Source organism: Scyliorhinus canicula, chromosome 3, assembly GCF_902713615.1.
Source record: "Scyliorhinus canicula chromosome 3, sScyCan1.1, whole genome shotgun sequence".
Taxonomy (NCBI): Eukaryota; Metazoa; Chordata; class Chondrichthyes; order Carcharhiniformes; family Scyliorhinidae; genus Scyliorhinus; species Scyliorhinus canicula.
In genome coordinates this window covers 246,320,105-246,346,861 of record NC_052148.1, presented here as the reverse complement: position 1 = coordinate 246,346,861, position 26,757 = coordinate 246,320,105, and positions in this window count along the sequence as shown.

Sequence of the window (26,757 nt, the reverse complement as noted above, 5' to 3'; positions counted from 1 at the left end):
TGCGTTGGTCCAGTGACAGTGGACGCCCTTGTGCAGCCCATAACCATAAGGCTCAAGCCGTGCCGATGACTCCCTCCTCCACTGAGCTATGCTTGGATATTGGGCCTGTGTTATAGCTGGTATCTCGTTGTTGATAGACCCTCAAGATGAGGCTCTAGGCTAGCAGGATTCTGGGAGGACACAGGCTCTTGCAGAGGCGAGGAAGGATGGCTGGTGGATGGTTAGCATTGTCACTCCGCCTTCTTCCTGACAATTCACAAAACTCCTATCAACAGGGCATCCAACGTACTGGGCTGGATTCTCCGTTTAAGGGACTATGTCCCCAAGCCGTCTTGAAAACTGTGGCCTTTCACGCCAGAAAAGCTAGAGTCAAAAGGCCCCATGTCCACAGCCCTGCAGGGGGCTAGCAGGGACCCATCGTGAATCTCGCAGCTCTAGCTGCAGAAATGGGCCCCCGCACTTCCGGGTCAGAGGCCGCGCATGCACACAGCGGCAGCCTCCAGCGGCTGCACCATGCTCCATGACGGACTCAGACTGCAGAGCTGGACATGCGCCCGGCCTGGACTGCCCGCTCAAAAATACCCCGGTCCCGTATGAGGCCCCCCCCTTGCCGGCCCGCCCCAACCATGGCCGGGGGAGCAGAGAATTGCCACCATCGCTTTGAGGTATCAGCATGTGGACTCACGACTCACCCCCATTCCCATATTGCTCAAAATTGCTGACAACAGGAATGGAAGCAGGAATCCTAGAATTGAAGGTCGTCTGCCTTTATTTGAGCTGCACACAAGGCAGGAATATCTGGCCCGATGTCTCAGTGTCTCATCTGAAAGTTGATCATGCAGTACTCCTTCAGTATTGCACTATGGGTGTCGGCCTTTATTATATTTTCAGGTGCGAGGTCTTCCAGCTTTTCACAACAAAGGAATCTTCTGGTCCTGTCAATGGCACTCCCTTGCTGCATGTTTCCCAGTGGCGTGAAGTGGATTCAATGGGAAATCCATTGACTAAAATATCCAGCTGCCAGCCAACAGCAGGTTACCTCCCTCTGACAAGAAATTCAGCGCGGGGAGACCAGAGAATCCCGGGTATTTCAAATCAGTGTCGAGAACATTGAACATTCATGATAGGGAACATTTTGGCTGAAATGACTAAATATGAAGGATAAATCATTTGAAGCAGCCAGTGTGGATTTCAGAAATGAAAACTGTGCTTGACTAGCCAGATACAATTCCTTGAGCTGGTGACACAGGTGGTGGATGGAGGAAATGCAGCGGATGTAGTGTATATGGATTTTCAGAAAGCCTCCGACAATATATGGCACAGGAGGCTGCTGGAGAAGATTAATGAAATCTGAATTTGGTGAGGGTAGCATAGAACACAGAACATACAGTGCAGAAGGGGGCCATTTGGCCCATCTAGTCTGCACCGACCCACTTAAGCCCTCACTTCCACTCTATCCCCGTAACCCAATAACACCTCCTAAAATTTTGACACTAAGGGCAATTTAGCATGGCCAATCCACCTAATCTGCACGTCTTTGGACTGTGGGAGGAAACAGAAGCACTTGGAGGAAACCCATGCAGACACGGGGAAAACGTGCAGACTCCGCAAAGACAGTGACCCAGCATATAGGATTAAAACTGGTTAGAAAGGAGGAATCAATGTGTCAAGGTAAGAGGCTATTTCTGGATTTGGCTGAAAGTTTGCAATGGTTTCTCACAGACTTCTGTTCCAACATCTTTTCAGTTGAAAGACTTGGATATGGGGCTGGAGGACGTAGTCATTGTTTGCAGATGACTCCAAAATAGGTGGCAAAACAAACAGACCTGAGACTCAAAGGAAGCTGCAAATGGAACATTCACAATACGGTGGAGTTAAGCTAAAAAGTGGCATCTGGAATTTCATGTCAATAAATGTAACGCAGTTAACAAGTAATAATTATTCTTTAAATGGTGAACAGATGGGTGCTGTGGAACAGCAGATGGATTTCGGGGATTCATTAAACCTTAACAGCGGCACTTCAAGTGGACAAGGCTGTATAAAAACTAATGGAATTTATGGCAAGTGGGTCAGAATATAAAGATCAAGATGTCATGGTGAATCTTTATAACACCTTTGAAGGCCTTCGTGCATACAGCTTTTGGCCTCCAAAACTATTAAAAAGGGTACTGAGGCAATCGAAAGTGGACTGAATAGATCCATTGAGCTGCTGCCTGGTGTGAGAAAATAACAAAGAAATGTTTGGAAAATCTGAGGCTGTTACATTAGAACAAAAGAAAATAGAGTGCTTTGATAGAGATGCTTGTATTTATGAAGGGACGAGACAGGGTAAGGTGGCAGACTATTTCCATCGATTACTTGGGCTAGAACAAGGGGACATAGACATAAAGCCAAAAATACGAGCCTCACGAGAGAGAGCCTTATGAGGAGAAACTTTGTTTTCACACAGAGGATTGCAAGGTCTGGAATTTGCTTGGCAAAGTCATTAATGCAGCAGTGACTACTTCAATATTTAAGAAATATTAGGTAGGGTGCTGAAAGAGTTTGGGCAGAATGGGTAAGTGGGGTTCAGTCTATCGATAATGTACAGGATCACAAATACAAATACATACTACTGGTTGAGCCACAGGGCCTGTGCCCATGTTGTAAAGTATGGGAATTTGGTAATTAAGAAAACAAAAGCCAAATCTTTATAAATGAATAAAAGTTTGCTGCCATATTTGGTCAATGGGGTGGTCAGTCTGATCTTGCACAGTACTACTTTTCCATGTGATCTGCAGACACTGGAGGGGATTTTCCGGGAATGTTGTGCCCGGCGCAAATCCCGCTAAATTGGGAGAATAGTGGGAAAACCCCGAAACGGGATTTGCGTAATGCTCCCAACCAGTTGCAGCTGACCTAATCTGGTTCATGACGTCACTGAGCGTGAATCAGATTAGTATATTTCAATTATAATTTAAGTATGCCTGGACTGTTTGAAGCCAGATTTCCCCGGCTCCCGGTCTTCTTCCTCGCCCCGCCTAGGCAGCGTGAAGCCGACAGGAATCACGACAAGTCTCCACCACCAGAGACCAGACGTGATTAACATGCTGGGGGGCACTGAAGACATTGCAGATGCTGGGTGGTCAGGGACATGGCAGGGCAGTGTCCTGCAGCCTGCTAGTGCTGGGGGGGGGGGGGGGGGGGGGGGGGGGGGGGGGGGGGGGGCTCAGGAACCTGAAGTTTGAAATGATGGGGGCATGAAGTGGGGGCCATTTGATGACCCCATAATGGGGTGTCACTCACCTGAGGGTGCAAGCCACTGGTACTGGTGAGGGGGGACGGGTGGGGGGGGCCTGATGCCAGAGAGAGGGAGGGGGCTTGAAGGGAGAGTCAATTAGGGGGCCTCAATTCTAGCGATACTGAAAGGGCAGGGGTGGGGGGAAGGAGGGGGTTGATATCATGAAGATGGTGGTGGGGTGGGGGGGGGGGGGGCACTGAAGTGTCCGTGCTAGCAATTAGGATAGTTGTTGGGTTGGGGTGCGCATTTACTGTCGCTTTGTGATCGGGGCACCCGATCTCTGAGAAGCTGGATCTGCCGGCGTGTTTAGACCCCGACCCTCTCAGTGCCGGTGCAAATCATGCCCCCACCTCCCCTCAAAAAAAATGACTAAGTGCAGGAAGATCGTGATGTGCATCATGTCGAAACAGCCAGCAAAATTTGCACCAATGTTCGCGCCCAAAATGACACTTAAGTCATTTTTTGAGAGAATTCCGCCCACGGCTTTTGGGGAACAGTAACCTGGAGGCTTCAACACTTAATGCAAACTTGAAGTATGAATTTATGTAGCAAGCTGTCCTCCTTTCCCCTCTGAGTGGTATAGCTCCAAGTCAGACAGATACATGAGTGCAATATACTGGGTTACTGACTTGGCATTTAGACAGTTAATTATAATCTAGTAGCTGGATGTGAAAGGCTGTCCATTCATTATTCCTTTGCCTTATTATTCAATTTTTGTATTTTTAAATCACCTGGTCTATTTGAGAAAGGTTAGGAGGTTGAGAGCAGCAAAATTATCCATTTACGCACCTTTAGGTGTCGTCACGAACAAAGCAGTATTGTTTTGCAAGTGGAATAAAATGCTGTTTTAATGCACAAAAGATTTTTCCGTATCAGAAATAGCAAAGAGTGTATCCCATCAATGAGTGTTCCCTATGATTGCAGTAATTATTTGTACTTTAATACATTTTCTGCAATTCATTTGTGAAACCATATTCAGACGCATAAGTAATTTTCCCTTTCAATGTCTAATTGGGCTTTTGAATGTTGAATGCTTTTACTTTGTATTATATACTGCCGAGTGAACTACTATTTATTTCATCTCCCTCTGGCACTCTAGACTTGAAAAGTTGTTTATGATTTTTGCTTGCAGGCCTCATATCCAGATTAGTAATTTTCAAAGCCTCCCCACTGAGTAATGTAGTTTGAGTCCTGTGTGGCGAACCGAAAGTGCAATGAATGAGAGGTGAATGCCACAAATTTGCCGTGAGTGTGTTTATTTGTGCAGTGAATCCAGACTTGCCTTGTATACCAGGGGCATGAGCTCAAAAATAGCATTTGTGCAGAGAAGTATCAGCATGCTTCAGGGCTCCTTCGAAATCTGAAAGCTTTGTTTGTTCTGCTCTGATCAGAGTGCTGCTCCTGTTAAGACAGATGGTTTGATTCTGTGTTTCCCTTCCTCATTCCTCTATTCTCCTTCCCTTGTACTTTCCTTTCTCCCTCTCCGTCTTCTTCCTTGACAAAAGGTCCTGAGCCCCGAGTCCCAGCAAAATTCCTAATAGATTTCCGGGAGAATCCACAGACTTTAGGCCCGACATAAATATTTGAAAGGAGTGTAATGACTGCTTTAGTTTCAACCAGGCCCAAGGTGGAGTAGAATGTATTTCAAGTGCTCTTGAAGAATGGGAGATAACATTGTTGTGTATCTGGAAAATAGGCAGAGTCTAATTTATTTTCCCCTTTAAGTCATTGTTAAAATATCTTACTTACAAAACAGTCTTAAGTTTTCCTTCTCAGTAGCGTAATCACAGTATTACTTTTCAAAGCTCCTCCCCAACAAATGGGGCCTCACACTGTTGTGTCATTTTACAAATGTTGATAATCTTGCACCTCATTGGAATGACCAATATCGTCAAGCTTGAGCAGTGCATGTTGTAGACAACTAACCTATTCTCAAATGCAAGCATACTTTTTAATAGGAATTATTGGTTTGCAATTAGAAATTGGAACATGAATGGTTTGGTGGCGACTGAAGATTTAAGCTGCAATATCCCTACTTCACAGAGTTCAGTATGACACAGACAGGAAGGAGTATGTCTCGCTGTCTTAGCTGAGATACGGATGGGAAGACTGTCGACAGAATGTAGCTGTAGGTGGATTTGGCACTGTTTGGAGACTGGTCACTAGTGGTGCTGCAAAGGATTGATATTGGGACTATTGTGCTTCACACTTTTAATAAAGTAAGAAGTCTTACAACACCAGATTAAAGTCCAACAGGTTTGTTTCAAAAACGAGCTTTCGGAGCACTGCTCCTTCCTCCGGTGAATGAAGAGGTATGTTCCAGAAACATATATATAGACAAAGTCAAAGATGCCAGACAATGTTTGGAATGCGAGATTTGCGGGTAGTCAAATCTTTACAGATCCAGAGATAGGGGTAATCCAAGGTTAAAGAGGTGTGAATTGTCTCAATCCAGGACATTTGATAGGATTTTGCAAGTCCAGGCCAGATGGTGGGGGGTGAATGTAATGCGACCTGAATCCAAGATCCCGGTTGAGGCCGTACTCATGCGTGCGGAACTTGGCTATAAGTTTCTGCTCGGCAATTCTGCGTTGTCGCGCATCCTGAAGGCCGCCTTGGAGAACGCTTACCCGGAGGTCAGAGACTGAATGCCCTTGACTGCTGAAGTGTTCTCCGACTGGAAGGGAATATTCCTGCCTGGTGATCGTTGCGCGATGCCCGTTCATTCGTTGTCGCAACGTCTGCATGGTCTCGCCAATGTACCACGCTTCGGGACATCCTTTCCTGCAGCGTATGAGGTAGACAACATTGGCCGAGTCGCACGAGTATGTACCGCGTACCTGGTGGGTGGTGTTCCCACGTGTAATGGTGGTGTCCATGTCGATGATCTGGCACGTCTTGCAGAGATTGCCCTGGCAGGGTTGTGTGGTGTCGTGGTCGCTGTTCTGAAGGCTGGGTAGTTTGCTGCAAACAATGGTTTGTTTGAGGTTGCGCGGTTGTTTGAAGGACTTTAACCTGGTGTTGTAAGACTTCTTACTTTGCTCACCCCAGTCCAACACCGGTATCTCCACATCACTTTTAATAAAGATGTAGATGTAAGTGTTGAGGGTACAATCTGCAAGTTTGCAGATGGCACTCAGGTTTTTGAGAGTGTCAGAATTGGTTTTGTGTCTGGCGAATTATGGTTAACTTGGAAACATGCAGTGCTATGCATGTGGGTGTGGTAAACCACAATTGCACCTCTATTAGAGGATGTATGGTAGGACCTGTACTACAGGTACATTGGTAGTCCCTGCCTGCTGGCTCCGTCCTCCATGCGGCAGCCATTTCGCCAGCTGCTGTGGGAGGCCACACATCTTAGAGCAATAAAGCCTCAGTTGTATCCAACTCAAGTCTTTGTGCAATTGATCGTGCATCAGTGGGGAGATTCAATGCCGAACTATGTACAATCTTCAAGGACAATTGTTAAAGCAGATAGGCAAGAAAGAGATATGGGGGTTTGAATGGATAAATCTTTCAATATTCATGAGCACATACCAAGATGTGACAACGAGAGTCACTAGGGTGCCCCGTTACCATTATAGTTCGGTTGATAAAGGCCAAAGGAACCTATTTTACAAGACTATGGCCAGATTTCAGTTGCAAAAACATGTCCAGTCTGCTTTTCTCAGATTGGGTTATATTGAAGATTTAAAAAGTGGGCAGAGGTGGGCGACTAGATTAATTTTATTTTTAAAAGTATTTTTATTAAGGTTTTGCATAATTTTTCAAAATGAAACAGTAGTAACAATAATAACAAAACAAACTCGAGTGAACATTAACATGGTGCAAAAAGAGAATATACAATAACAATTAAATCGACATTACCCCATGCGACTCAGTCTTCACACACCATCCCGATGAAACACTCACCGCCCCCCCCCCCCCCAATCCTCCCCCCCCCCTACGGATTGCTGCTGCTGCTGACAGTTTAATTTTCCCCGAGAAATTCGACGAACGGCTGCCACCTCCGAGAGAACCCTAGCGTAGATTCTCTTAAGGTAAACTTTATTTTCTCGAGGCTGAGAAACCCAGCCATCTCGTTAACCCGGCTCCTTTGCCGTTCTCGCCAACCCGTTACTCCACAAGTCCGGTGGTGGTGGCGACACTGCGGATCTGGGGTCAGTGGAGGATATACAAGAAGGTGGAGGGAGCGTCGGTCTGGACCCCGATATGTAACAACCACAGGTTTTTCCCAGGTAGAATGGATGGCGGGTTCCAGAGCTGGCAGAGGCAGGCATCAGAAGGATGGGAGATCTGTTCGTAGACGGAAGCTTTCCCAGTTTGAAGGCGCAAGAGGACAAATTTAATCTGACGCCAGGAAACGCCTTTAAATATCTGCAAGTACGAGCCTTCCTGAAAAAACAGGTAGTGGCCTTTCCGACGCTGCCACCACTGAGGATACAGGACAGGGTGGTCTCCGGCACCTATGTGGGGGAGGGGAAGGTGTTGGATATCTACCAGGAACTACAGGAGGCGGAGGAAACCCCGGTGGAGGAGCTCAAGGGCAAGTGGGAGGAGGAACTAGGTGAGGAGTTGGAAGCGGGTCTGTGGGCAGAGGTCCTGGGCAGGGTTAATTCCTCCTCATCATGTGCCAGACTCAGTCTAATTCAATTTAAGGTGGTCCACCGGGCACACATGACGGCAGTGAGAGTGAGCAAGGTTTTTGGGGTAGAAGACAGTTGTATGAGGTGCAAGGGCAGCCCTGCAAACCATGTCCACATATTTTTGGGCATGCCCGGAGCTTAGAGAGTTCTGGCAAGGGTTCGCGAGGGCAATGTCCAAGGGGCCACTAGATTAATTGATGAGACATTAGGTTTGGGAATGGAATCATTTTTCACTTTTTCATGTCGGCATCATCAAACACCACCCACTTGAGTGTAACATGTGTCAGATGCAAATTAAAACTCATTGCGCTCTGTTTCTAAAACATAGTCGGCGGGATTCACCGATCCTGAGGCGATGTGTTAATGCCGGCCACAGGATTCATGCAGTGCCACGACAGCAAAACTGGCACCACACCTGGGCCGATTCAGCGGCTGTCAAGGGGCTGGCACCGGTGCCATGTGCAACACAATCGATTCCAATGAGAAATGGTGTCGGATTCACCGGATTCGCGATTGACAATCAGGAGGCTGACAAGCTGCAGCCACATAGACACACTTCACTCCCCACACACACCATCCCAGCCAACAAGATGGCAGCTGGACTCCCGGCCCCACGCTTCATAAATGCTGAGCTGGAGACCCTCCGGGATGTTGTGGAGGAGAGGCGGGTCACCCTGTGACTTGGGAAGGCGCTGCCAGCCACCGCCATTTGCAGTGCCCGGGCGCAGGTGGCAGAGGCGGTCAGCGCCACCAGCAACACCATCCAGACCAGCCTGCAGTGCAGGAAAAAACTGCATGAACTCCTCAGGGTGGTCAGGGTGAGTAGGCAGCACTGTGCACCTGGCACCAACCGCCGTCCCACACACCAAGTACCCCTACCCCCACCACCAGAAGGGTGGCTGAGTCCCCACCCTGCACCACATGCCAGCACCCATTCCGCCGCCATGGCTTGGTGCCCTGGCCACTGAGACCACCAGCGACCCACCCCCTGGGCTGCATGCATGTCTAACACTGTCATTTTCTGCTAGCCCCCTCCCCCCCAAGAGAAGGCCGCCCATCACCTCTTGGAACGAGAGAAAACTGGAGGGGAACCGTCGGACCCGCTGACCGTCACCACGGTGGCCCTGAGGGAAGGCGCTGGGATGGAGATCAGCAATAGGAGAGAAAGTAAGATCCTGCCTTGTTGCGGTTCCCTTTGCCTCATGTGTCAACCGACCCCTTCCAACACCACTCCCACCACCCCCACCCCCTTCACCCCCACCCGCACCCCCTCACCACCCTCAATCTACAGTCACCTCCACCCTCACACCCACCTTCACCCCCTCACCACCCACAACCTACACTCACTCCCACCCTCACCCCCACACCACTCTAATTCCCAGCCTCACCCCCACAGCACGCGCTGTGCCACCCCACCCTGACCTCCACACCATCCTTACCCCACCCCCACACCACCCTCAACCTTAACACCCCCACTCCCACCATCCCGTGGTTTAATCATGCATCTTGTATTGTGACTTGTAGGATCACCTGGTGATGGCGTGGGTCCATCCCCTGCTCCCACCCCCAGCCAGTGCCACAAACTAAGCTCCCCACCGTGTGCCGATCAGCGATGAGAACACTGACACGGTGGGGAGCTGTATGCCTGTGACCCAAGACACTCCGGAGTTCGAGTGCGGGGATGACACTGATTTCCCATCACAGCTGTCTCCACTACCCTCCACCATCTCAGAGACACTCACCTCGGTTGGACACATTAGACAAGAGGCTCCTGGGACATTATCTGGTGTGTACCACACAGCTGCTCCAGTACATCAGGACGATGTAGGAACTCCTGAGGGTGTCGGATGGCGGGCCGACCCCAGGGACTAGCTGTGGTCCAGACGGGTTCTGGGCTTCTGGAATGGACAATCACATATATCGTGGAGATGCAGTCACAGAGCCAGGGAATACATGAGAGGTTGTCAGCGGGCGTCCAGCATCTGCAGGCTCTTGCAGGAGCAGGAGGTGGCGTCGATCAGGCGTTCCACTTAGGCCAACACCACACGGGCGGTGTCCGCGGTGGAGGACATGGGGGCGAAGGTTTTGACATGTCCGAGGCCTGGGCACTCTGTGCAGGCACTAGCCAAGGCCCAGGACAGAGCTGCCCTGTCACAGCTAGCCATGTGCCAGAGCCACCTGGACATGGCAGCAGCACTCCTGAGCGTAGATGGCCCAGTCACAGAAGGCCATGGCTGAGAACGTCGGTAGCATTTTCCAGGTTCTGGCCAACGTGGCACAGACACAAAGGGAGGTGGCTCAGGCCCAGACAGAGATGGTGCAGTCACTGGCTGATGTGGAACAGACCCAGATAGTGGTGGCACCCATCACGATTTGGCGTGAAACTGGCACCCATCATGATTTCAAAACCGATTCTCCGGCCAATCACATTTTCCCATTCCGGCGTCAGCCATCAGAGAATCCCACCTCTTAGCTTCCAAATACAGAAGACTCCTTCACCTCACCCCAGCATTGGTATTATTTTAAAATAAATTTCACAACAACCATTTGTGGCCTCTTTGAAGATAACCCACAAATGTAAGGCAGAATGACAGGTCATCTGATGCAGCTGACTTGCGTCTATTGGGTTATCTTATCCCTACAGTCGTTTTGGGTGTGCCTATTCCTCTGTCAGAGATTTGAGATTTACCTCACAAAATCTAGATCTAGGGTGTGAAAGAAAAGGGGCTGGATTCTCTGCCATCGGGATGCTCCGTTTTGCCGGCAGCCCGCAGGTTTCCCAACCCCATTGACCAGCCGGAGGAAAGGAGAATCCCGCCTGCATGCTGAACCAGAAATCTGGCGCAGCGGGACGGGAAAACCTGCCCAGAGTCTCTTTTTTCTGTTCCTTACCTTAACGGCCAATAGAGCAATTCACTCATCCTGGTATTGTCAGCGGTTGGAGACAACTCCTTGAGTGCAGAAAAAAAGAAATGTAACAGGAGCCTGGGCATTTCCCCTCCCACATCCATGAAATGGGCCAAGGTTCATGGCGACACATTTCTATTTTTATGTTCCACTGTGGACTCTCTGCGCCTGTTTCTGAGATTGAATAGAGACTAAAATTGGCCCCGATTAATTTTGGGGAACAAAGTTTGCCACCGCAGCAGTGACCCAAGTGACTAACATGGGCAATGCAACAGGGTTGGGAGTTTCAATTGAAGTTCATAAGTTAGCAATGGATTGACCTTGGTATTTATCGGAGGCGGTGGGGGGTGGGGGTGTGTGTGGATGTTGAGCAGTCAAGTGGCTTGTAGCCAGAAGGAACCCTGAACAGTAAGAGGTTGACATCATGTCATGTTGCTCGTTCTGGGTGAGTGTGCTTAACATTCAATTTGGCTCTGTTTCGTTACTTAGCTCTGGAATCGCCAGGTATCGTTAAGATACCGCCACAAGTTTCAAGGTCAAGTTCAAAGTAATAAAACCATACACCAATTAGTAAGTTCAAACAACTGAGTTTATTATAATACAATTATAATACTACCCATGCACACGCTAAGATAATTAAACTATTCCTACCACTAAATAAACCAATACTTATCTCGAAGGGAACTGCCGGATCAGGGGACAAGGCCTCTTGCTCTGCTCTGGTCTGCAGACTTCAGGTTGGTACGGGTTAAAAGGGGTCAGGAGTGTCTATCTCTGGTAGCGATCGTTGTGAGACACTTACTTGCTGGCAGCTGCTGTCCCAAACCTCTCCTCTCTCGTTCAAGGTCTTCTTTGGCAAAAGCTGGTCGAGATGCTGGTCCAGAGAGGAGGGCTGGTTAAGAAGAACAAACTAAGTGTGGGACCTGTCTTTTATAGGTCCTAGGGCTTCGCGCCCTTTTGGGCGGACCCTTTTCCTGCTGGGAATCGATTGAGTCTCTTCCCAATCGATTTGTTTGAATCCCCCCAATACTGAGGCTATCTCTCGGCTACTGGGCGGGCCTTCAGGTGCTTTGTTTTCGAACCCCGCTGGTGCCGGGGTGTCTGGTAATCCATACACTGTTGCAATCACTTCTCTATTTGTGTCCATTGTCCCTGGGATCGTTCCATTGCTATATTAACTATCCCGGAGATTGCCCCATTAGTATGCGGAATGTTCGTTTCGGTGCTGTCTGCTCTCTTAGCAGACAGAATAAACATTGGCTTGGTGCAGCCTGCTGGTGCTGCAAACATTGTCCATTTTAACCTGCAAGCTTTGCGTTTCTCCATTTTGTATTGAGGGAATGGTCAACTTTGGTGGCTACAGTCAGAGATGAGGTCAGCATTCTGCATTGGAAGCGGATAGGCGTTAAATAGTGACGTGTGGGTTTCTCTGTTCAGGGTTGGCCTGATGGTCGGCAATCAGGAGGGGGGACAGTCAGCAATCAGGAGAGTTTGGAAGAAAGAAGCTGGAGATCAGGAGTTGGGATGAAAAAGGCTGTAATTGGGACAGTTGAGGAAGGCCTGCGAGCAGGATTGAGGGCGAGGTCACTGGTCAGCACTGGAAGTTGCTAATTGGAGCTGGCAGGGTGGAAAGTCAGCAACTGCATGGGTGGGGGAAAGTCTACCGATGAGGTGGACTGGGAGGGAGGGAGTAGATGGAGATCAGGAGGGCTGAGGGAGGGCTGTGTGATCAGGGTTGGTGTTAAAGCGTGGTCTAGCAATTGGCTCTGAGGAAGGCCAAAAGCCTTGGGAGGCCTGGGGGAAAATCCATACTCTCCCTGTCCCAGGTTGAGTGCTGCAAAAGCCACTGAAGTTAAATTTCCAGCAACTTCTGTCTCCCAGTCACTTCCACCACCAGCAGCAACAAATGCTGGCATGGCCTGGTTTGGTCCGTTTCCGTGCTATGTATCCAATGTTAACATGTGTAAGTGTGAACTAAGAAACATTTACTTGTATAATGTATTAAATTATGTGGTTAGATATTTGTTATGTTTGTGTAAAGTGGATGTAACACCAGTATAAAGAATTCTTCATGGTAATGATGATTTATTTCATTCAAAGGTGGAGGTGTCCGGAAAACAATGGGCAGGATTCTCCGACCCCCGCCGGGTCGGAGAATCACCAGGGGTCAGCATGAATCCTGTCCCCGCCGTGCTCCTAATTCTCCGGCCCCCCAAAAATCATCCCGGCGTGAGTCACGCCGCCCGCCTCGGAGAATCCGGTGCGACTCAATGGGCGCCGGGGCTGCCCGAATTCTCCGGCTCGCGATGGGCCGAAGTCACACCCGTCTTTTGCCAGTCCCACCGGCGTAAATTGGAGTAAGTCCCTTACCGGTGGGACCTGGTGGCGCGGACGGCCTCCGGGGTTCTTGGGAGGGCGTGGGGGGATCTGGCCCTGGGAGGTGCCCTCACGGTGGCCTGGCCCGCAATTGTGGCCCACTGATCCACGGGCGAGCCTGTGCTGTGGGGTCACTCGATCCTTCTGCACCGGGAGCTGTACCGGTCCGCCATTCCCAGTGCGGAAACCAAGGCCTCTGCGCATGCGCGGGGTTGATGCCAGCACACGCTGATGCTCTCACGCATGTGCAACTCGCGCCAGCCAGCGGAGGACCTTTGGCACTGGTTGGCCTGGCACCAAAACCCCTTTCTCACCGGCTGGCGCGTGGCGCAAACCACTCCGGGGCGGGCCTAGCCTCTGAAGGTGCGGAGCATTCCGCACGTTTGGGGCGGCCCGATGCCGAAGTGGTTCACGCCACTCCATCCCGCCAGAATACCCCACCCCGCTGATTACGGACGAATGCTGCCCAAGGTTATTTATATTTGTATTGGTATACAATAGAAATGATGTATAGTTTTAAGTGGGTTTACTTTAATGTTTCTGTGCCTGGAAGGGTAAAACCTATAGTTAGATTCACGCTGGACAAAGGTGTTTATATGTGTGGGGTTGGTTAAGATCCAACTGCCACTTTTATTGTGCTTAGAGAAGGCTCCAACGTGAAGAATAAGTAAAGCAGCAGTAGTTTCTTAGCAACGAGGGCCTTGTAAGGGTGAGATGTTTTTAGCTAATTTACTTGTGGTTGGTGATACATAATGAGGGAGAACACAGCTTCCACAGCTCTGCTAGAAGCAGTTGGTTTTGGAAAGCTAAGGAGCGAATATCTCTCTCAGCTTTGCTGGAGCAATTATTCAGAGAACGGATCCCGGAAATCTAAAGTCCAGCTAGTTAAGGAAACTAGAGAAATAAAGAGAAGTTTCGAGAAGTCTGGAGGTAAAGAGACAGCAGAGCAGATTACTGTTCAGTAAAGACACTGAGAGTTGAAAAGGCATTGGGCACGATTCTCTGCTCCCCACGCCGGGTGGGAGAATTGCAGGAGGGCCGCTTTGGCACCCCCTGCGATTCTCCCACCCCCTCCAAAATGGCTTGTCGCGTTTTGCGACACGCCAGTCGGAGAATCGCCGCTCTCTGTTTTTCCCGGCGACCGCCGATTCTATGGCCCAGATGGGCCGAGCGGCCTAACAGCCACGACGGGTTCACGCCATAGCCAACCACACCTGGTCACTGCCGGCGTGAACAGTGCGTGACAGGTAAGTGTGAGGCCTGTGGGGGGGCGGTGAGGGGATCGAGCACCACGGGCGTGCTCAGGAGGTGACTGGCCCGCGATCGGTGCCCGCCGATCGTCGGGCCGGCGTCTGTAAACGACGCACACTTTCCCCTCCGCCGTCCCGCAAGATAAAGCCGCCACATCTTGCGGGGCAGCGGAGGGGAAGACGGCAACCGCGCATGCGCGGGTTAGAGCCGGCCAACCTGCGCATGCGCGGCTGACGTCACTTAGGCGCCGCCGGTCGCGTCATTCTCGGTGTACTGCTTTGACGCAAGCGTCAAGGCCCGGCGGCCACTGGGGGGTGGGGGGGGGATAGGGGGCGAGGAGCGGCCTCCGACGCCGGAGTGAAACACTCTGGGTTCCACTCCGGCGTCGCCCGTTGCGGAGAATTTCACCCATTGGACGTGGAAAGGCAGATCTTCAGTAGTGCTAAAGTTTGCGAGACAAGTTCTGGGAGACAATCTGAAATAATTTTGGAAATCGGTGGCTGGATCTCGGAGTTTCTTTAAATGCCTTTAAGAGAAAGGGAGAGATTTAAATAATGATAGCAAAACCTTGAGGAAGCAACGGAGGGAGAGCAGAATTTAAAAGAAGATTTGAAAGTATGACTTTTGAAAGTGCCTTTTGAAGTCACTCACATGTAAGCCAGAGTTCAATGAGACAAGGTGGTTCACTGCACAAGAAACATCTGGAAGGAGTTTGAGGAGGAATCCATAGACGTTCACTTGCGTTCAGGGAGGAGTGGATCCCTTTGTCGGGGTAGTTAATATTGAACCATTTATTCTGAAGGACTCTGGTACTGGATGATCTCCCACATGTCAGATTACCTCAAATGCACAGCATTCTATTGTGATATTACAACACTTTAGTGCTAGCTATGTTATTGCTTAATTCATTTTCAAACCCAATATATGATTTTCTGAAATGCTGTTTTCCATAAAATGGAGTAACAAATCTAATAAATCTGCACCTTGCAAATGGGATATGAGGTAGGCTAAACTGTCATTTTGCAAAGTGTGTTGAGTGTGAATATGAACAGTCTTCTCAAATTTTTATTAAAAATTAGTTTTCAGCTTGTAGACTGGAGACAATTTTGAACTGTTGGGTGTTGTAAGGTGATGTGCACAGTTCGGTCTGCTTTATTAAGATATTTAAATAGCTCAACAGTTAAGTCACCATTTCCCAGGTGACAATAGGCTTCTTTTCCCTTTGAGAGGGAGAACTGATTGGTGGTGATTTAAGCTGACGATCACCGCACCTCAGGCAAGGGGCAAGGTTGAGAAGGTGGGCGTTCATGAATAACCTCAGCTGGTACAGGAATTAAACCCATGCTGTTGCCATCGCTCCACATCACCAGCCAGCCGTCCAGCCAACCGAGCTAAACCAGAAGTATTTATTAATGAGAAGAAATTATATACATTGATAAAGGTCAAAACTGGGAACAACATCTACTCGTGCTTCTACACACTGCTCTGTCCAACACTACACTGACCCCCCTGCAGATTATTTTTTCTCTTAAATCCTTGCCTGGGCCGCACTGTTGATTGATACTTACAGGATACTGAGAGGCTTAGATAGAGTAGAAATGGTGAAGATGTTTCCACGAGTAGGAGAGACGAGAACCCAAGGACACAGTCTCAAACTGAAGGGACCCTCCTTTAAAACTGAGATGAGGAGGAATTTCTTCAGCCAGTGGGTGGAGAATCTGTGGAACTCATTGTCGCAGAAGGCTGTGGAGGTGATTACGATCTCAAACCTCTGTGGCTAGGGTACTGGACCAAAACACCAACATTTTAGTTTATTTATAAGGCTGTGCAGAAAGAATGATTCGGTCCAGGAGTGATTGCATGAAGAAATGGAGCTTTGTACTCATAAAACAAAACTTGATTATGAATGCATTAAACACCAAAACCAATATCTTACAATTAACTCTTAAACACTACTACTCAATTTCCCATCATTATCAAGAAAAGAAACATACAGCTCTCAATCTACCTTATTGTGGGAGAATTGTGGATTCAGCATCAGGCAGAACAGAATTAAACTCCTCTCTCCAAAACGTTCACCAAAAGAAAAATGCCTCTCTAAAGCTTTTCAAAATGTCCTCCTGCATTCCTTGGTTCCACCCAGCACTTATATCATAGATATCATAGCATTTACAGTGCAGAAGGAGGCCATTCGGCCCATCGAGTCTGCACAGGCTCTTGGAAAGAGCTCCCTACCCAAGGTCAACACCTCCACCTTATCCCCATAACCCAGTAACCCCACCCAACACTAAGGGCAATTTTGGACACTAAGGTCAATTTATCATGGCCAATCCACCTAACCTGCACATCTTTGGACTGTGGGAGGAAACCGGAGCACCCGGAGGAAACCCACGCACGCACGGGGAGGATGTGCAGACTCGACACAGACAGTGACCCAAGCCGGAATCGAACCTGGGACCCTGGAGCTGTGAAGCAATTGTGCCATCCACAAGGCTACCGTGCTGCCCGTGCTGCAAAACAAATGATCTCTGCAGGCTGCAAGGCACATTAACTGCCCAGGGGCCTTCCTGTCAAACCAGTCCATTAATCCAGACTGAAAAACACATTCCTTTGTCAATTTCACCTTCTGGCTGCCAAAAGCACCCAGGCCCTGCAAAACAGAATTATTTTCAAACAAATATCGCCACTGCAGTCAAACACAATCTAACCCCAGGTTAATTGCCCACATGTAGAATACAACATTCCTAAAGCCTTAATCAAAGCAAATTACAATAAGTATTGAAACTCCACAGCTGCTTGTAGGAAAGGCTATGCTCACAGAACTTTTTTCTCAAGTTGTGTGGCTCATCGCTACTTCAGAGTTCTGACCTGTCAGATCAACGTGGGTCCGGTTATAATGTTTTACTTTGTACCTTCAACTGGAGAAGGAACAGCGTGAAACATGAGGACCTGTAGTGGGTCCCACACTCTCAAGAGAGCAGAGGGTGATCTGCATAGACCTGCAGCTCCACAGGAGCGGATAAACAGAGAGGTGCAGTTCACAGGATACCACACTCAAAATACAATGTGCACTGGCAGAGAGGATGAGCGGGATTCTCCCCTACCCGGTGGGGTGGGCCGTACCGGCGCCAAGGAATGGTGTGAACCACTCGATGGGCCCCGATCAAGGGCCAGGCTACCGTGGGGGTGTGGTAGTCACCATTGTCGTATATATCACATACGAGATGTAATACGGTAAGGCTCCTGTACTACAGATACGGGGGGATACAGATACAGATCTGTGGAGATCCCTGCCTGCTGGCTCCGCCCAGTAGGCGGAGTATAAATGTGTGTGCTCACTGAGCTGCAGCCATTTCAGCAGCAGTTGCAAGAGGCTACACATCTCTGCTTAATAAAGCCTCGATTACATTCTACTCTCGTCTCATCGTAATTGATAGTTTATCAATTTATTAAGCAGAGATTTTACAACGATGGACCTCCGCATCAAGCCAGATCGCCTGCAGCTGCACCCTCAAGCAGACAACGCCAAGTCGGCCTTCGCCCATTGGCTAGCTTGCTTTGAAGCCTACATCGGATCTGTGACAGAACCACCCACAGAGGCACAGAAGCCCCAGATCCTGTCTACGCGGCTGAGTTCCGACATCTTTCCCCTCATCCAGGACGCGCCTACCTACGCTGAGGCCATGGCGCTGCTGAAAGAGAACTACACCCAGCAGACCAACAAACTCTATGCCAGGCACATCCTGTCCATGCGGCATCAACTCCCCGGTGAATCTGTGGAGGTTTTCTGGCATGCCCTGCACGCCCTGGCGAGGGACTGCGATTGCCAGGCCGTTACGGCCGTTGAACATTCCGAACTGCTAATCAGGGATGCTTTCGTTACGGGCATAGGGTCGGCTTACATCCGCCAGCTACCCTCGACCTCGCAGCGACCAAGAAACTCGCGATCTCAGTGACGGTCGCCTCCCGTAATGTACAAGCGTACGCCCCCGACCACACGGCGTCCCCCTCCAGGACATCGTGGACCCCACCAGCAAACACCCCATCGTGGATCCCAGCAGTGACCGCCCCCAGCCAACCCCAAGCCTGCGCCACACGGCAGCCAGCCAACCCCGGGGGACCCAAGTGCTACTTCTGCGGACAGACAAAGCACCCCCGGCAGCGCTGCCCGGCGCAGAGCTCACTCTGCAAGGCCTACGGGAAGAAAGGACATTTCGCTGCTGTGTGCCAGGCCCGCTCAATCGCCGCTGTAACCAGGCCCATTGTTCATGCACCCCCCACGTGCGACCCATGGGCGCCGCCGCCTTTGCCCCCGTAACCCAAGTGCGGCCCGTGGGCGCGCCATCTTCCCCCACTGCCCCAAGGCCCTCAAACGATGTCTGGGGTTCTGCTCATACTACGCCCAGTGGGTCCCTAACTATGCAGACAAGGCCCGCCCACTCATTCACTCCACCGCTTTCCCCCAATTGCCGATTCTCACCAAGCCTTCAACCATATCAAGGCCGACATCGCCAAGGCCGCGATGCACGCAGTCGACGGGATGCTCCCATTCCAAGTCGAGAACGATGCATCAGACATCGCTGTGGCCGCCACACTCAACCAGGCAGGCAGGCAGGCCCATGGCATTCTTTCATGCACACTCCATGCCTCCAAAATTCGGCACTCCTCCATCGAGAAGGAGGCCCAAGCCATTGTAGAAGCTGTGCGGCATTGGAGGCATTACCCAGCCGGCAGGAGATTCACTCTCCTCACTGACCAATGGTCGGTTGCCTTCATGTTCAATAATACACAGCGCCGGTCCTGGCGCCAAGGAGTAGCGTGAACCACTCCGGCGTCGGGTTGCCCGGAAGGTGCAGAATCCTCCGCACCATCAGGGGCTAGGCCAGCGCCGGCGGGGTTGGCGCCACGCCAACCGGCGCGGAAGAGGCTTGGAGCTGCGCCAACTGGCGCCGAAGGGACTCCGGCGGCTGGCGCGAGTTGCCGCATGCGCGGGAGCACCGGCCTGTGCTGGCGTCATCCCAGCGCATGCGCAGGGGGGTCATCTCCGCACCGGCCATGGCGGAGGTCCACAGCAGTCGGTGCGGAAAGGAAAGAGTGCCCCCGCCCCCCCGGAGGGCCCCGGAGACTGCCCACAGAGCCAGGTCCCGTCGGTAAGTACCAGGTCAAAATTACCCCGGTGGGACCGGCCTAAAACGGGCGGCGGCTCGGCCCATTGCGGGCCGGAGAATCGCCGTGGGGGGGGGGGGCGCTGCCAGCGGCCGCCAACTGGCGCGGCACGATTTCCCCCCCCCCCCCCCACCTAAACCCCAGCGCCGGAGAATTTAGCAGCTGGCGGGGGTGGGATTCACGCTGTCCCCCGGCGATTCTCCGGCCCGGCGGGGGGGTCAGAGAATCCCGCCCCAGAGCACCAATGTTTCAGGAAGCTTTTAATCTAACCCAACATTATACCTTACTCATAGTTACTCTGGTGCAATTTCTCCCAGTTCTTTGTGCATCCCTGTTTTCTTCTTGGATGCTGCTTTCCTGATTCCCACCCCACCACCAAGTTAGTTTAAACGCTCACCAATCATACAAACAAATTGCCTTGCAATTCTGTTCAGCTGTTACCTACGGAATTTTGGAGACTTCCTCTCACTCAAAATCTATTTCAATGCCCATGGAATCTAATTCCTTCTTGTCTGCACAACCTCTCCAGACACACATTCATCTGTTCTATCCTCCTCTTTCTATGTTTGCCACCGCTTGTCATTAGGAGCAATGTGGAGATCACTATCTCAGAGATCTTGCTTGTTACTATCTTTCTTATCCTTCTCAAATCTGCTTGTCAGACATCATCCCTCTTTCTAATGATGCCCAATGAACCACAACCATTGGTTATTCATCCAAAGCCTCACAGTACTTTTCAATTGCTCAGTGGCATCTTTGATTCTGGCACTAGGGAGGCATTATACCATCTGGATTCACATCTGCAGTAGCAGAAACCCCTAACTACAGCATCCCTTGTTCCGAATGTTTTTCCAACCTTCCACCTGCTTCCCGTGTACAACTGAGCCAGCTGTGATGCCCTGGACTTGGCTTCGGCTGTACTCCCTAGAGGAACCATCACTCTCATCAGCATTTGGTTGGAGAGCGAGACCCACTCGGGGGACTCAGTGTGCCTGGTCTTCCTTGATAGCCTGGAGGTCACACCTTCCTTCACCGCCGGCATATCCTTCAGCTGTGGAGTGGCCACATCCTGAGATGTGCTATCGACAAACATCTCAAGCTCATGGATGCACCGTCGTGACGCCAACTGCAGCTTCAGCTCCAAAACGCAAATCTCGAGCTTGCTGGAGCTGACATCACTTCCTGCACATGTGGTTGTCCAGCATGCGTGAAGTCACATGGACCAGGATGTGCACGCCACAGGACCAAGGTGCCCTGTCAGGCCTCTGCTTGTTAATTTTTTAACTGAATTAACAAAAAATAAAATTAAGACTTAAATAATGAAAGCCAGAGCAGTCATTCATTTGTGCTGGGGTCAGACATTTACAGGGAGTAAATAAATGTTTTACATAACTCATGGAACCTTTCGTGTCGTTATCATTTTCTATTTGATCTTAACTTGATCCTGAGATTTGATTCATTTACACAATGAATTAATAAATTGACTTCAGTTTTAGTTGTGGGCTGGAATTCTCTGGTCGTTGCAATTCAATTTTCCCACTAACAGTGCCACCCCGCCAGCGGATTTCGCAGTGGCATGGAGTGGTTACAATGGAAAATCCCACTGACAATCAAAGAGCAACAAAGAACAAAGAAAAGCACAGCACAGGAACAGGCCCTTCGGCCCTCCATGCCTGCACCCACCATGCTGTCCGTCTTAACTAATATCTTCTACACTTCGTATCCCTCGATTCAGGGGCTGGTTTAGCACACTGGGCTAAATAGCTGGCTTGTAATGCAGAGCAAGGCAGCTGCGCGGGTTCAATTCCCATACCAACCTCCCCGAACAGGTGCCGGAATGTGGCGACGTGGGGCTTTTCACAGTAACTTTATTGAAGCCTACTTGTGACAATAAGCGATTATTATTGTTATATTATTATCCCCATCCTATTCATGTAATTGTCAAGATGCCCCTTAAACGTCACTATCGTCCCTGCTTCCACCACCTCCTCCGGCAGCGAGTTCTAGACACCCTCTGTGTAAAACACTTGCCTCGTACATCTATTCTAAACCTTGCAGGAAGCTAGAATCCCATCGTCAGCTAACAACACTTGGCCGAGAAACACACAGCTGGCAGACCGGAGAAGTCCACCCCTCGTCTTGCATTGTGCGCTAAAAATAGCTTAGTGCATTATGACTCAAGAATAAGGACATGCTTGTTAAGAATGCCATTTACTGGATGCTTTTTCTAAATCTATTGAAATTGCAGATTTTGTTTTAAATCAATCGGATTGCACTTGCTTGTAATAATGTGTAATTCTACTCAATATATAGAACACGGATTAATATACTTTTATTAAATAATGGACCATTATTTTCTTTGCAATGGCAGTTAACAATAAAATATATACCTTGCACTCCAAAGGCACTTCAGATGCTATTAACAGAGGTTTACAAGGATCATAGATACTGGCTCAAAACCTGTTCCGTACCTTCACTGTCATGAGATGAAAACCATGAGAATTGTGGCTATTATCATATTAATACTGATCTCTTCCATGGCTAGGCCATTATGGTCACCAGCTGGATTATCCGTTTCTGAGACCCTGGGCTGGATTCTTCAATTTTGAGGCTATGTCCGGGGGAACTGTCGAGTTTTACGACAAAAAAATCGGCGATACCCCAGCACCGATGCTGCGACTTGGTGAGGAGCTAGCAGCCACGTCACATAAAACGGCATTTGCACGGCGACGTCCTGCAATGGTCGCGTCGTACAGCATGATGCCGGCCGCGCGTGGACCCAACCTTCAGATACTGCCCCCCTCGCCATCCTGGGCCACATCCCACCAGACCCCCAGCCCTTGCTGATGCCCCCCTCCTCCCTCCAGCCAGCAGCACGCTGCCCCCCCCCCCCGATTATGGCGGCGCTGGACACTCTCCGCAGCCTGCACACTTGGTTCACGAAAACTGAGAGCACGTGTCCCGTGCCCATGGTGAATTCAGCCCATTGGGGGCATAGTATCGGGGGAGGGCCTCCAGGTAACGCCCTGAGACCATCCCAATGGCGTGTGACTACTCATCAATGATGCCATTTTGGAGGGGGCGGAGCATCTGAAAACAGGCGCCACTCCTGATTCGGTCGTAAACAGGAATTCTCCACCCAATCGGTAATTACAATATCAGTGTTGGGCAACAGAGAATCCTGCCCCAAGTGTTGGCACCGGGGCAGGATTTGTGAAGTTCCCCAACAGCAAAACTAATGCCACACATGGACTGATTCAACAACCGTTAAGAGGCTAGCACCAGCGCCACGTTTTGAGGCTATGCCGCAATTGGCACTCAGGAGGCTGGCAAGCTGTAGTCACATATACACACTTCACTCCACCTGCGCATACCATCCCAGCCATCAAGGTGGCAGCAAGACACATGGCCTCAAAGTTCACCGATGCAGGAGTGGAGACCCTGCTGGACGTCATGGGATGGGAAGGAGACCGCTAGATAGTGCCGTTCGCCGGGCCTGGATGCAGGTGGCAGAGGTCATCAGCACTGTGGGCAACACAATTCGGACTGGCCTGCAGTGTCGGAATAAATTGCACCATGCCCCTGGCATCAACCCTGTCCCATACCCCCATGACCCTCACCATCCTACCCTATCCGGTGGGTGGCCGAATCCCCACCCTGCAGCACATGCCAGCACCCATACCAGCCACAATGGCCGGGTGTTATGGCCTCTGAAGCCATCAGATATCCACCCGGGCTGCATGCATCGGAGCATCTAACACTGTGCATTTTCTGTGACCCCCCCACCGCAGGGACAGGCTGCTCATAACAGCCAGGGAGCTGGAAGAGACTAAAGGGGGGCTGCCGGACCTGCGGGCCCTTCACCACAGCAGAGCAGAGGGCCCTGGATGTGGTCAGCGGGCCCCAGGAAAGAGCAGTCGCCATGGTGGAGGTCGACATCGGGCAAGGAAGTGAGACCGCGCTGAGTTGCGGTTTCCCATGACACTTGTGTCAAACCCTCCCCACCACCCACTATCCCCACACCTCCCTCACACCCACCACCACCCCACACCCACACCATCCTCACACACACACACCACCCCATACCACACCCACACCACCCTCACACACACACCACCCCACACCCGCAACACCACACCACCACCCATAAATCCCCCCTTTCCCCCTACCCAACACACCCCATCCCCCCTGGCCCACAATGCAATCGTTCGTCTTGTGTCTTGCAGGAGCTGCTGGTGATGAGGCCCCACTCAAGACCGCAACCACAACCCTCGGTGTCAACCAGCGGCGATGATGACACTGACACGGACAAGGTCCCACGACCCACATTCCAGGACACCCCGAAGCTTGAGTCCGTGGATGACACTGACTTCCCGTTACAGCTGTCTCCAACACAGTTCACCATCCCAGAGACACTCAACTCGGTTGTGCATCTTAATGAAGAGGCTCTTGGGGAACATTTTGGTGCACACGACACACATGCTCCGGTACAGCAGATGGAGGTAGGAACCCCTGAGGGGGCGGATGGTGAGAGAACGAAGCAATGCCTGAGACTAGCTGCCATCCAGTTGTGTTTCAGGCTTCTGGAACGGACAGTACCATCAATTGTGGAGATGTAGTCGCAGAGCCAACGACTACATGAGGGGTTGTCAACGAGCATCCAGCACATGTATTTGCAGTTGGAGGAGTTGTAATGACTTAGGCCAGGCCTTTGAGATTGCCCAATTAGAATGCGAGTTCCCTGATTAGTGGCCCAATCAGGGAGCCCCTTTCTGTGTATATAACAGGGAGTGCCAGATCCTCTGCACTCCCGCTGTAGACAGCAGACTGAATGGACATGGTTGTTCGGCTGTTGGGTTTGTAAATAAAAGGAATTTTGGTGATGGGACTTCTGCCTCCGTGGACTTATTACAGGAGTCCAACTGCATGCAGGAGCAGGAGGCGGTGCCCACCACGAGTGACAATTGGGCCAAATCCGCACGGGTTGCTAATGCGGTGGAGACCTTACAGGCGAAGGTTTCGGCCACTGATGAACATGCCCATGGCCTGGGGAATTCTGTGCAGCCGCTGGCCAAGGCCTAGGACAGGGTTGCCACCTCACAGCAGCCATGTGCCAGGCCCACATGGAAATCGCAGCAGTGCTCCTGAGTGTGGCCCAGTCACAGTGGGCCATGGCTGAGAGCGTCAGCGGCATTGCCCAGGAACTGGCCGATGTGGCAGACACAGAGGGAGGTGACCCAGTCCCAGAGGGAGATAGCGCAATCACTGGCTGATGTGGCACAGACCCAGAAGATGGTGGCACAGTCACAGCATGATGTAGCGCAATCCCAGACAGTGCTGGTCCACTCCCTGTGCTGCATGGCCGCGAGCATGTAGTCCTAGGTCAAGATGGCAGTGGACCTCCAGGGCTGGCAGTGCCAGGTGGCAGGGGAGCCTCAGGGGTTAGCTCCGCCCACACACCCATTCCATGGAGTAGCCTGGGGGCCACCAGGCACCCCAAGGGAGGCGGAGGTAATGGGAGCTTTGCCGGTGACTCACACAGAGAAGGTGCTAGATAAAGGCAGCACCTCGGACATTCCCCTTCCTGTCCCTGGCTTATCATATGGCCAGCGGGCTAACAGGGTGACACCACACCATCTTGAACACCCAGGCAGGAACCGGACCCACCCAGTCCCAGTTGCCCCAAAACATGGATGCTGAAGGGGACCCAATTCATAGGGCAGGAATCACAGCAGGCCGCCTCCACTCCTGATGTACCATCTGAGGATCCACCTAGGTGTAGTGTTAGGCCCCGTAAGGCCAGAAAAATAGACATCAGTTTAGCGATAGGGGTGAGGGCACAAATCTGTATATATGTTTTCACATTAAACACCTGTGAACAATGTTACAAGCTGTCTCGGTGCTCTGTCAGAAGGATGTAAGAGGTAGGCTGGCCTGGGTTGGTCGCAGAGGGTTAAGGGACGGGCTTGGCCCAGGGACTGCGGTTCGGCCAGCGTTCACCGCTCCGGTGTCCCACCACCACCCACCGCCCCCACCTCTGCCAATACGAAAACGGCCAGGTAATCTGTTTGAGTGATGTTGGTTGAGGGATTAATATTGACCAGACATCATGGCAACATCCTGCTCAGTCACGCTGAGAGATCATTTACATCCACCTGAGAAGACGGATGGGACCTTGCTCTCATTTAAAGGCCATAGGCACTGGCCTGCCATCCTGTTCTGCATCAGCCTTTTATCAGGCTGCCACGAAGGACATCAATAACACAAGCCAATCTTCTGTGTACTGACACTTGAAACAGATCACAGAAACATTGTTTAGCTGAAGTAGTCCATCAAGTGACAGCAGCAAGAAAGACCGAAGCAGGTTTTCGAAGGGCCCAAGGAATCAGACAGTCCCCACATGGCCCTATTTGCAACCTTGGTCAATGTTGCCCTGTACGTCAACCAGAAAGGATTCAAACTTGTTTACAGTCAGGAGTAACATATCATGCATGTGCATACTTAGTTTCCCCGTGGGTTGTTTTCAACAACAGCAGCCTGCATTTATATAGTACCTTTCACATCACAAAACCATCCTGGTCTCTTCACAGCAGTGCTGTCAGGCGCAAAACTGAGATGAAACAAAAGAAGGAGGCATTAAGTGATTAAAAACTTGGTAGACAAAATATATGTCGAGGAACATCTTAACAGAGGAAAGAGAGTGAAAGAGTCAAAGAGACTTAGGGTAGGATTTCCAGATCTAAATAGCAGAAGATCAGTTTTGAGATGAAGGAGGTTGAAGATGCACAGGAGCCCGGAACTGGAAGAATGCTGTATCTCAGAGGGTTGGACGGTTAGAGGAGCTTATAGAGATACGGAACGGTGAAGACATGGAAGGATTTAATGCAAACATGCCCACTTAAAATTTGACGCATTGGAGGGACGTGGAAAGACAGCGAGCACAGAGGTGGATGAATGAGGCATGATAAACAACAGAGATTTAGATAAGATCAAATCTACGTGAGATAGGAAATGGGAGGCTGGCCAGGAAACCATTCTAACACTTAATCTGGCAGTACCAGAAGCATGGGTGATGCTTTCCGCAGTAATTGGCTGTTTTTTGTGTGCAAATGGACAGAGTTGGCTGTAGAC